Source organism: Bos grunniens, chromosome 9, assembly GCF_055505025.1.
Source record: "Bos grunniens cultivar Pamir isolate PY7600 chromosome 9, Bosgru_T2T1.0, whole genome shotgun sequence".
NCBI lineage: Eukaryota > Metazoa > Chordata > Mammalia > Artiodactyla > Bovidae > Bos > Bos grunniens.
Window position 1 is genome coordinate 69,127,309 of NC_141173.1, and position 12,047 is coordinate 69,139,355.

General features: G+C 37.4%; 1 long non-coding RNA gene across 2 annotated transcripts in view; it reads left to right on the forward strand.

Annotated features, from left to right (window-relative positions):
* The first annotated feature begins 1,536 nt into the window (after positions 1–1,536).
* The window catches only part of LOC147366094 (uncharacterized), a 54,202-nt gene continuing 43,691 nt past the window's right edge, over positions 1,537–12,047 (forward strand). For both annotated transcript variants that reach the window (XR_015132381.1, XR_015132382.1), the window contains exon 1: positions 1,537–1,694. This is a non-coding gene — a long non-coding RNA (uncharacterized LOC147366094). The remainder of the gene's footprint in view (positions 1,695–12,047) is intronic.

Consider the following 12,047-nt stretch of genomic DNA (forward strand, 5'->3'; position numbering starts at 1 on the left):
TTACTTTTCACTATTTCAAGTTTTTATAAAATGTGGCCACACTTTTTGAAAATTAATTTTTATTGGAGTATAGTTTTTTACAATGTTGTATTGGTTTCTGCTCTACAGCAAAATGAACCAGCCATACGTATACAAATGCCCCCTTCCTTCCAGATTTCCTTCCACACTTGATAGAGCAGTTTTGACCTCCAACGTTCTTTCAACACCACAGTGTAGCAGTTAATCACGTGAGAAAAAGGGAAAAAATATAATAATCAGAGAAAATTATTCATACTATGAGAGTGAATTTTAGATAAAAGTATTCAATAGCTTTAGCAGTTATATGACTAAAAAACATCAAAATGACTGAAGTCCCTTAAATCGGGAAGTAAGGGGAACCAGAAAAATTGGGGGCAGGCTTAGATATAAAGATATAAGTCACTGTATTAGAATTCTGTATTATCACTTAGTTTTCAAAGTATTTGAGACATATGCTAAATTGAAGCACATTACACAATCCAGGAATGACATGGTAAATAAAGGACAATGTCAGTTTTTATTATTTTTCTAACACTTGTGGATCTATTACTGTTTATTGAAAATCATTGTATCAACTCTTTACTGACATTATGTATTTGATTTTTGTTTATTTTAAGGTAAATATTGAATTTTAGAATAGTTTCAGATTCATATAAAAGCTTCAAAGATAAGACAGAGAGTTCCCATGTACCCTGTACTCAGCTTCCTCCTTTAATATCTTGCTTCACTGTGGTACATTTGTCAGAACTTGAAAGTAAATGTTTGTTGTTGTTGTTCAGTCACTCAGTCATGTCTGACTTTTTGTGACCCCATGGACTGTAGCACCCCAGGCTTGTCCATCACCATCTGTCCATCACATCACCCCTGCCCATCACCATCTCCCGGAGCTTGCTCAAACTCATGTCCATTGAGTCTTTGAGGCCATCCAACAATCTCATCCTCTGTTGTCCCTTTCTCCTCCTGCCTTAAATCTTTCCCAGCATCAGGGTCCTTTCTAATGAGTCAGCATCAGGTGGCCAAAGTATTGGAGCTTCAGCTTCAGCATCAGTCCTTCTAATGAATATTCATTTAGTAACTCATTAGAATATTCATTTACTAACTATAGAGCCACCAAGCAGATGACCCACAAACTGCAGAACAATTAAACTGAAGAAAGCAAACCTTGGAACCTTATTATTACCTAAAGTCCCTACTCTGTTCAGATTTCCTTAGTTTTCACCTAATGTCCTTTTGCTGTTGCAGGATCCCACACAGCTTTCCATGTTACACTGAGGCAGAGTGTCCTTTTGTGCTCCTCTTGGCTGTGGCAGTTTCTCAGATTTCCTTTGTTTTTGAAGACGTTGATGGTTTTGAAGAATACTGGTCAGGTGTTTTGTTAACTGTTCCTCAATTGGGGTTTGTCTGATGTTTTTCTCATGATTAAAATGAGGTTATGGTTTTCTTGTGAGGAAGACCACAAAGGGAAAGTACCACCCTCATAACTTCAGAACAAGGGTACATACTGTTCACATGGTTTATCACTGTTGACGTGGATCTGCATCACAAGGCTAGTATTTGCCAGATTCCTGACCAAAGTGGTGTTGGCCAGATTTCTCCACTGTGAAGTTATATTTTCCCCTCTTTCCATACGGTATCCTTTAGAAGGAAGTCACCATGCAAAGCCCACACTTGACAAGGTAAGGAGTTACCCTTAGGCCATTTAAGTAGGAAGTATGCACACAAATTATTTGAAATTCTTCTACATGAGATGTTTGTCTCTTTTCCTCCATTTATTTACTTATTTCATAGGGACTTGTGGCTATTTATTTTGCACTTTGGGTTATAGCCCAGGACTTTGTTATCTATTCTGATGTTCAAGTTGTTCCAGTTTTGGCCATTGCCAGTGCCTTCGCGTTAGCCTCTGTGTCCCTTTGACATGCCCCATCATTTTGTTTTGGGAACACTTCCTTACTTTCTGTCACTGCAGTCTGCTCCAAGCTCATCTTGTGTGTTTCCAGCCCCAATGTTAGAATCAGCCATCTCTCCAAAGAGCTCTGGTTCTTTTTATTGGAGAATGTTATTAGAAACTAAGATCTGGGCACAAGATGTGATTTTTGTTAACTTTGAATCTTTCTTCTGTATGTTTTTGCATATATAGTTCCCTCTCCATGTCTTAATCGTCTTAAAACTGAGATGAATTTCTAAAAGCTTTGAACACTTACGGATGACTTTGGTTAGTAAGATTTGCTTCGCTCTGGCTAACTGTTGTTTTGGATGGTTTCTACTCTTACCACTACTCCATCACTATTTGTAGAGTTTGTCACTCACAGATATGAATTCAGGATAGAAGCTTTCTGGAGAGAAATTATAAATTATGTATGCAGTTTTTCTCGCTACATTACTTTTGACTAAATCAACAGCCGACAAATACGTTTCCGTAGTGAATAAAAAGCACTACGTGTATATACGCATACAGGTGTTTCCCTTTAGGCTTCTTATTGGATCACATTTCGGGAAGAAAAGTGCCGAAATTATTAGCCTGTGATTCGCTTGAAAGTAGCACCTGTGTGTTCTCTCCCTCATCCTTATGTTTCCAGGGCTTAGCTTGTACTCGACACAATCCAGGGGTTTCCTAAACATTGGCTGAATAAATTACAGAGACTCCTAGAACATGGTGAGGCCTCCCATCAATAATTTAGGTGTGTCTAAGGGTTTTTTGTTTTCATTTTTGTTGTTTTTTGAATGGCCTGCTTTGTTTTGTGGGTTTCAGTACCACTAATTAAAAGAATGGTGGTCACTATCTTTTTCAGGGAAACTGTTTTCATCCCTCAGATTATGTTTCATCATGAGCCATGGTAAATTAATCAGTTTTAGGCTTCTTTTCCAGTGATGAAATAAGGCTCAAACTGTTCATTTAAGAGAAAGTGCTTGCCCATAGAAAGCCTATAAACAAGAGTGTGTTTTCCCTTGATTCACAGTAAAACATGAACCCTTTATCTGAGCTCTCTATTACATGGAAAAGCATTTCGATGTATCGTGTTGAATAAGCTCATCTTCTACTGGATGGTACTGAATTTAATTAGAAGAAAATATCTTCATGAAAATAAGGCTTAAATGATATACTGTTTCATTTTAAGACCATAAGTCATCATATCCTCTAAATGGTGGGATAATGACGCTGAAACAAAACCCTATAGCAGAAAAAGTATTCATTTGGTGCTCAGTCTTTCTGGGGAAAACATGTGCATTTTTATTCTTTATCTCCCTTATATTTTTACTTCCAGTTTCCCATTTGAAAGAAAGTTCTCGTGTATGTTTCATTTTAATTCTATTCTAGATTCAGTATAATCTTCATAAAATGAGATTCATTTAAATATACTTGAGGAACTGAGCAGTCTTGGATGAAAGTATTTGAGGCAGCATTTATGTCTTCAATATAAACACTAGCACCACCATCCGTCCGTCTATTCATTCATCCACTTATCAACACTGCTGTGTGTCCATTGCTGCTGTGGTGCTGGGGAAACATGGATGGGAAAGATAGATCGTGCTTTCAGCAGGGGAGGTGTTAAAAGAAACTGAATAACGTAGCAGGATGGTTCTGGTTGAGCAGAGGAAAACACAAAATCTGGGTCTGGCCTATTGTCTTGTGACATAAGGTGGCCTTTAAGGGCCATGTGTTGTGTGTAGCCGCACAATGACTGGGACAGAGAGAACTGGGGTGGCCTGGAGTCTTGTCCCTGGCCATTAGCTTTTTTTTTTTTTTTTCCTTTTTAAATAATAAGTCACATTTACTAAGTCTTAGCCCATGTCTGGACACTGTTCTAGGGACTCTGTGTGGTCTTAATTGGTTCATTTTTCACAAGAGCCCATCCCAACAACTAGCTTACTGAGATGACTCTGTGGTCTGGAATAGGCATTGTAGCTCCTATTTCCATTTTGCAGATGAGGAAACAGAAGCACTGAGAGTTTAATGAAGTTAACTAAGACCATGCAGCTCGCAGTGGCATAGTCAGGAGGTGAGCCCAGGCAGTGTGCTCCAGAGCCAATCTCTCACTGTAATGATTATCTGCACTCTTTCGAAGTCTTAAGGAAAAAGCAACAACAGTCAGAAGCTAAAGAAGTTGTTTTTCTAAAGGGCTCTATGAGTCAAGTAAAAGTAGTGAAGGAAGAAGGAGTGGGGGGCACACAAAGTGCTTCATTTTTTTTTAATTTAAATTCATTTGTTTTAATTGGAGGCTAATTACTTTACAATATTGTATTGGTTTTGCCATGCTGCTGCTAAGTTGCTTCAGTCAGGTCCGACTCTGTGCGACCCCATAGACGGCAGCCCACCAGGCTCCTCCGTCCCTGGGATTCTCCAGGCAAGAACACTGGAGTGGGTTGCCGTTTCCTCCTCCAATGCATGAAAGTGAAAAGTGAAAGTGAAGTCGTTCAGTCATGTCCGACTCTTAGTGACCCCATGGACCGCGGCCCACCAGGCTCCTCCATCGCCATACATCGACATGAATCCACCACGGGTGTACATGTGTTCCCCATCCTGAACCCCTTTTCCACTTCCCTCCCCGTACCATCCCTCTGGGTCATCCCAGTGCACCAGCCCCAAGCATCCTGTATCCTGTATTGAACCTAGACACGGAGGAAACCAGAATTGAAAGAGACACGTGTACCCCAATGTTCATCGCAGCACAGTGCTTCCTTTGAGTGGCCAACAGTGACCTAGAGTCTGGGAGAGGGAACTCAGCACTGCCCCTTGAGACTGATGGAGTCGGGAGACCTGAAAGCTAGCATCCCAACATGGACATCATTGTTCTCACCTGGGACACCAGCCATCCTGAGGTGAAACATCCTCTGTTAACTTCAGAAGCCAAGGACAATGACAGAGGGCAGAGGAGTAGGGCAGCGGGCACAGTGAAGCAAGAGAAGAGCCCAGAATCTTCAAGGGGACTGTTCGTGAAGCTGGATATATTGATACAGCTTAAGTTGCTTTGATGTGGTGCACATTCTGGCTGACCCCATGAGAGCTATGAAATCATGGTTTTGCTGTTTGTTGTTTTTTTTCCCAGGCAGTGTGTATAATATCCCTAAACCTTACTCTGCTTTGAGGCTCACTGAGATTATAAGAGATTTACATTTTCCACTTCATTAAATATAATTTGAATGTTTATGGATTTATATTATTTGTATAAATGAAAAAAAATTTCCCTATAATTTGATAGAGTTGGGTTAACTTCTAAAGAAATTATAGTACAAATTTATTATTCGTAATAAATTTTTATAATAGCAATCATGCTTTATTAGTATTACTGACAGAAATGTCAGAAATTTAATTGAGCATTATTGTGCTATCCAGTGCTAAGAATGAGGATCAACTATGTGGACCAAATAGTCTCCTCCCTGCTGTCTTTAACTTTAAGGGAGAGATGTGAACATTTTATGTAGCTCATTCAAGATGCAAGGGAATTCTCAGAGATGAGCAGATGCAATGCTTAGAATGATTGATGGTCTTTTCCGAGATGAGCGAGTACAGGAAACAAGACTGTGTGACCGTGTTTCTGCCGGGGTTCCAGGTCCATTCTCCTTTCATCTCTGGCCTCCCTCCATCATAGACTACCCCCTGTCGTAGAGGAGAACAATTGGATGAGTTTTCCCAAGGATAGGGTGAAGTGGTTTATTTTTATCATCACCTAGTAATACAAACTGTTAAACAGAAAAAACTGAGATAAGGTTTCATCCAAACATCTCATCAAAATGTCCCTGCTTCGGAACGTGTTGCACCCGAGGGACTCTTTCAAAGACTGAAGTCAAAACAGCTGCATCTGAGTGACTGCCTCCAAATGAAGAACAGCCCCATGGAAAGGTCAGGTACCTAGAGCCCATGGGAGATCCTCTCTTGACACTTCCAGGCATAACGGGACCAAGATTTTATAGTGTGTTCCCCCATGCCCACAGTCCCCTGGGGCTTTGAAATCTCTGTATTAAAAGTATCACATGAAAATAAATAAATAAATAAAAGTATCACATGACCTAAATGTCAGGGAAAAATTAAGCTCAGTGTTTTAGAGGAGGGAACCTTGAAAAGGAGATTTCCTGGAGGATAAAGAAGTGACCTAGGGGACTGGAGAAATGAGGGTAACTGGGAGGAGGGACAAGGGGGAAGGAGAAGGTATTCCAGGCTGAACAAAGACCCAGGCGTAAGAAACCGAGTGGATGATCACCACAACCTATAGGCATTTGAGGTTGCTCACCGTCCATCCTTTACTGAGCACCTACTGTGTGCTTCACTACACTGTCCCCATCATTTTAGAGACGACATGACACGTGGTTGACCTAGCACATGGTTCAGTCTTTTTTCCCTCCTCTCAAAGACAACAACAAAATATACTTGATCCCTAAACCGATTTCAAAAAAACAATTTGATTTTAACCATGTGTGGTTTCCCCTCAGATATGTTCTACTTAATTTTTAAACTACTTTAATATGAATTAAACAATCCAGAAAACTATTTTTTTTCTATTTAGTTTTTAAATCACCTTAATCTGAATTAAATACAGATAAACAATTTGATTTATTTTGAAAAATACAATTACATTAGAAATAAAAATACAAATTGCTGACCAATTAAGTTATTAAGCATCCACTTAGTAAGCCATAACTTATAAAAATATCTTAATTACTCAATCTTAATAATGATAGTTTATATTCTATAGAATAGCAAACTATGCTGAAATATTTTAAATACTATATGTCAATCTTCTTAAAAAATAAATCAACATGTGGATTAAGTTTTCTGTAACATTGCTATTAACCTGAATATTCCCATGGTAACAAGACATATCTAACAGAATACAAAGCAGATAACTTTCAATATTTAATTCAAATTCATAAATAAAACCATATTTGTAGTTGTATGAAAGTTGCACATTAATCCAATCTATCAGGTATACAGAAATTTTTAGAATCATATTTTAGAAAATTTTGTGTTAAGACTTTATAATTAATTTCTGATTACAAAAGTAAGACATACTTTCTGTAGAAAAATGAAAAAATCAAAAGGAGAATTAATCTCAGATTAATATTTGTTTGCAGACTATTTGCAGTCTTTCTTATATGTTGTTTCATTTATAAATGTTTTACAATTCTGTATCAAATTATAAATTTAGTTTTGTATCTTTTATTTTTGACTTCTTCCTATGTTGTGAATTAGCTTTTACATTTTTTTTGATAAGTAACAAATTTGTGACATCCTCCACAATGTAATCATGTACTTCCTGTTTAAGGAAATTTTTTTGAAGTCTTAACCACAATTAATCTAATACTAGCAATTATGAAGCCATACTCTGCCCCTTAAAAAATAATGACTAAATAGTTAATTTCTTTATGTCCTTTTTTACTGATTTTGTCAGGTGATTTCTATAAGCATCCAAAATTGATTAACAGTGTTTCAGACTTACTCATCCTTACCAAACATGTTTTGTGTGTGTCTAAAATAGAGTAATTGAGAGAACTTCTAGGAACTCAATCATAAAACAACTAACTTCTGAAGGAGAACTTAGGGGAGGCATTGCCTTATATTTCAGCATTTCTAGTAATCTCCCAGAAAGGCCATAGTATAAAATTTTAAGTATGGTTTACTACTTTGGTACACAAAGAAAAAATGATAGTCAGAAAATGCCCTCCACTTGGACATTTTCACTTTAAATATATCTGTTTCCATTATTTTAACTTTGAAATAATATCAAACAGCAGATTATATCTATATAGGATAGATACAACATAAGGACCATAAAATCTAACAGATCCAATTTACTGGAATATAAATGATCAGACAGGGAAATGATGACATTGCCTTCCTCTGGTTGCAAAGAGCAGCAAAAGGAGAAATTTACAAGTTAGAGAAGACCTCAACCCAAGAGGAGAAATGCAGTGGAAGACCAGGAACTTTGGAAACCAAGATTGCCAAGATTTGGGAAAACCTAGGAAGTCCTCTTCTTTCCCAGAAGTCTCATTTCAGCATATCTATGCCACTTGATTCGTGCTTCTTTCTCTGCCGAGCAGCCTCCTCTGCTCCTCAGTCACAGATTGAGAAATGATGGATGATACCTGCAGCTCCAAGACTTGCAGGAAGTTACATACAGGTACAGCTACATGGAGAAATGGATTTTCTCTCAGTTCTATCCATTAGGTGCTAGAAACTGGATGTTTGTGTCCCTGAAAAATTTCTAAGTCCAAACTCTAATCCCCAGTGTGATAGTATTTAGAAATGCAGCCTTTGAGAAGTAATTAGGTCATGAGGGTGGAGCCCTCAAATGAGATTAGTGCCCTTATAAGAAGCAGCACCAGGCAGCTCTCCTCTGTCTGCTCTCAGCCTTTAGAGGATACAATGAGGAGATGGCTATCTGCAAACCAAGAAGTGGACTCACACCAGACACAGGATCTGCTGGCATCTGGATCTTGGACTTCTCAGCCTCCAAAATTGAGGGAAAGAAATTATTGTTTAAACTGCCCAGACTATATTGTTTTGTTATAACAGGCAAAGCTGACTAAATCAGCCAGTAGTTGTCTCAGCTTGACTCACATGCCTAATCCTGTGCCCATCAGCTGTGACCAGGGTCCAGAGTCAACTTGGAATAACCTCTGAATCCCCTCTGATTACTGCAGCAGGGGCCAAATGATGCTTATAATTTTGCCCACTGCAGCCAGGTATCTAAGAAATAGTTTCTGAATTTGTACAAAGTATGAGTTTCTTTTTACTATTTTTTCCTTTTTTGAGAATTATGTTAATAGTACACAAATACATTTTCCGTGTATCTGGTCCATAGACTTCCAGACCTTTTCCTTCGGAGAAATCGTACTGTAAATTTTGTTCTACAATTTGTTTTTGTTTTGTCACTTAACAATATGTCTTGGGTGTTAAAGTTATATATTTTAATGAATTAATTTTTGAAGGTATACAAGTAATACTTGAATTCATCTTTATTGTAAAAAAATTCTAGTAATACATATCATATGGATGAAGAAGTCAAAGTTCTGTTTCACACAACTCCTGAATTATTTTTTTTTAATTTTACTACTATCATGGTTATGTACATTGCTTTGCAACTTGAATTAATGCATAAATGTATATTCATTATTTTAAAAATACATTACTTAATGAAACATTATTTTTAAATATAAGTGCACAGTGAAAAAAATAGAATACCTTTTCAACACCTTCCTGCTTCCGCAGTCTACCTTGCTTTCTCAAAATTACCATTAACAATGTCTTTCTTGTTTTTATAAAACATTCATACAAAAGTGGATAGGTTGGGATTTTTTCTTTTAATGTAATTGGGATCAATTATATTGTAAAGTAAAAGTAAAGTAAAAATAACTACTCTTTTCAGTGTACAGATGTATTTTACAGATAGTTCCACATCAGTACATTGTTGTTGTTCGGTCACCCAGTCACGTCTGACTCTTTGTGACCTCATGGACTGCAGCACGCTGGGCCTCCCTGTCCCTCACCGTCAGTATATACAGACTTACTAAGTTCTCTCTAGCATTCCATTTTATGAATGTGCTGAACTATTCCTCTACTGATAAATTTTGTTTTCAATTTTTCTCTGTTAAATATTATGATGAATATATTTGTACATATTTCTCCATACTCGTGTGAGAATATTTTTCTATATTAAATAAACATAAATATTACAAAAGAGTCCTTCAGGAAAAGCTGCAATAATATAACTCCATTCCACATGCAGTGTTCATTTCCATACAACCTTGCCAACCCTGGATATCAACAATCCTTTTTAATTTTTGCCAATGTGAATAGTAAAAAAATTTTCTTTTCTTGTTATAATTTGTGTTTCCTCATTAGTGAGCCTGGGCATCTGTATTTGTTCACTGGTCATTCATATTTCTTTTTTTTTCTCTTGGAGTTTTTACCCTATTTTAAAAATCAATTTGTTGGAACAGTTTATTCGTCTGTCATTTTGTGTTCTGTAAATAACTTCCAGATTTAACTTTATTCCTGGTATCTTTATCATGTGAAGTTTTATTTTTTTTAAGTAGTCAACACCATTAGTCTTTTCCTTTATGGATTCCAGATATTGTGCATTGACTTGGAAGTTCTTTACCACACCAAGACTATAAAAACATTCTCTGGTTTATAAACACATTGATATATTTTTAAAGATTTAACTTTTAAAACAATCTAGAATTATTTGAGTATGTCTGTGTTGTACATTGAGAGCTAACTCTGTTATGAATAAGTGATTGTCTTATTGGTTACGTAATTGACTAATAACCACTCAACTGATTTGAAAATCTACTTTTCCTATAAATTGAATTCTTATACATAATTGTTCTATTTGCAGACCTTGTTTTCTACTCACTCCTTTCTATTATTTTTATAGTGCTATACTGTTTCACTGAACATAATTTTATATTATGCTTTGATATATGATTTTTCTTTTCTCGACTTTTCCTTTTTCAAATTTTCTCTTACAGATAAATACCTTCCAATTAAGTTACATAAAGAGTCTTATTGGATGTTTTCCTAATTTTCTTCCAACCTTCTGTAGGACTTTTTATTGGAATTATGTTAAATGTAGAGACAAATGTGAAGAAAAAAAAAATGCCCACAGGATTGGAAAAACTCACCTGTAAACCCGTCTCAGACTGGTGCCTTTCTAAGACTCGTCTTTGACTCGTTCCAATCTCTTCTATGGTTATTGGTCTTTCCTGGTCTTCTACTTCCTTTCCAGTCAAACATAGTCATTTGTATTTTCTAGAAAACCTTCCCTTTCTCCAAGATTTTCAAATTTACTTATATACAAATCTTCCTCACTCATTCCTTATATTGGTGATTTTGTCTTCTCACTTTTGTCTTCATCAGACATGACAAAGATCTGTTGACTAGTAACTAGGCAGCTGGCTAAGGTCTCTTCTGAACTGTGTTACTTTGTTTCCCCAACTAGCTTCTTCTCCAAGAGTGACACCTGTGTTCTGTGTGAAGTTGGCAGGGCGTTCCAATGGCCATGTTTCATTCTAAGCAGGAAGAAGCTAGGGAGGTTGATGAGCTCCTTTTTCCTATTACCAAAATTAAGAGAGCTTTGATTTGGGGTGGGTCCCATCCTATTACCAAAATTAAGAGAGCTTTGATTTGGGGTGGGTCCCATGAGCGTCATTAGACACGTTTCCTTTTTCTTTCTTACCTTAGTGTGTGTGGTAGAGTTCCCGAGGAGCCCCCGACTCTCTACTCGGCTTCTCCAAGGCAGGCCGTTCTCTGAGGAACGCACGTCCTCCTGTGGCAGATTATCCACCCTCCAGAGAGGGTTTTTCTGATTTTATCCAGGGACAAACACTGCTAATCCCTGCCACTCAGAATAAGTGGGAAGGGAGAGAAAAAGAAGGTGCCCAACTGGCCTAGCTATTTCAAGAATGTGTTGACTCTGAGTATGGAAAAATCACTGAAATTCTTTCAACACTGTAAAATGTTCTCTTCCCCGTGTTTTAGCCTGAGGTTTTCTCTAACCTTGTTTCTTCATCAACCTGATTCCATTTTGTTTCTATTTATCTTCCTAGAAACTTTAATTTTCTGGACATCCTCTCTCAGTTTCCAGTGCTGAAACAGATTTATTCTTGAGAAGCAAGCAAATGAAATCCTTTCTGTCGTTTCCTTCAGGGGCTGGGAGTGGGGAAGAATGTGCGCTCTTCCACCATCTTTCGCCCGGCTCTGTTTTTAAGTTTGTTTACACTGAACTAAAGGGGATAGTCTCATAAGTAAATCACTTAAACAAAATAAGGAATGATCAGGCTCTCGTGTCACTCTGCATTTCCTCTATTGTTTCAGTAGTGAAACCTGTGCTACAGTTTGTCACTGTGAGGAAAATGATGGTGTCCCTCTCTGTGCTGCTCGTTCCTTAGCTCACAGCATTGCCTCCATCACAGTAAATGCTCTGGAATCCAGCTAAATAGAGACCTGAACACATTATTCTACATACAAACCAAAAATACAGAAATTCAAGAACAAGACCTCTGGAGGATTCGATGCAGGTGGATAC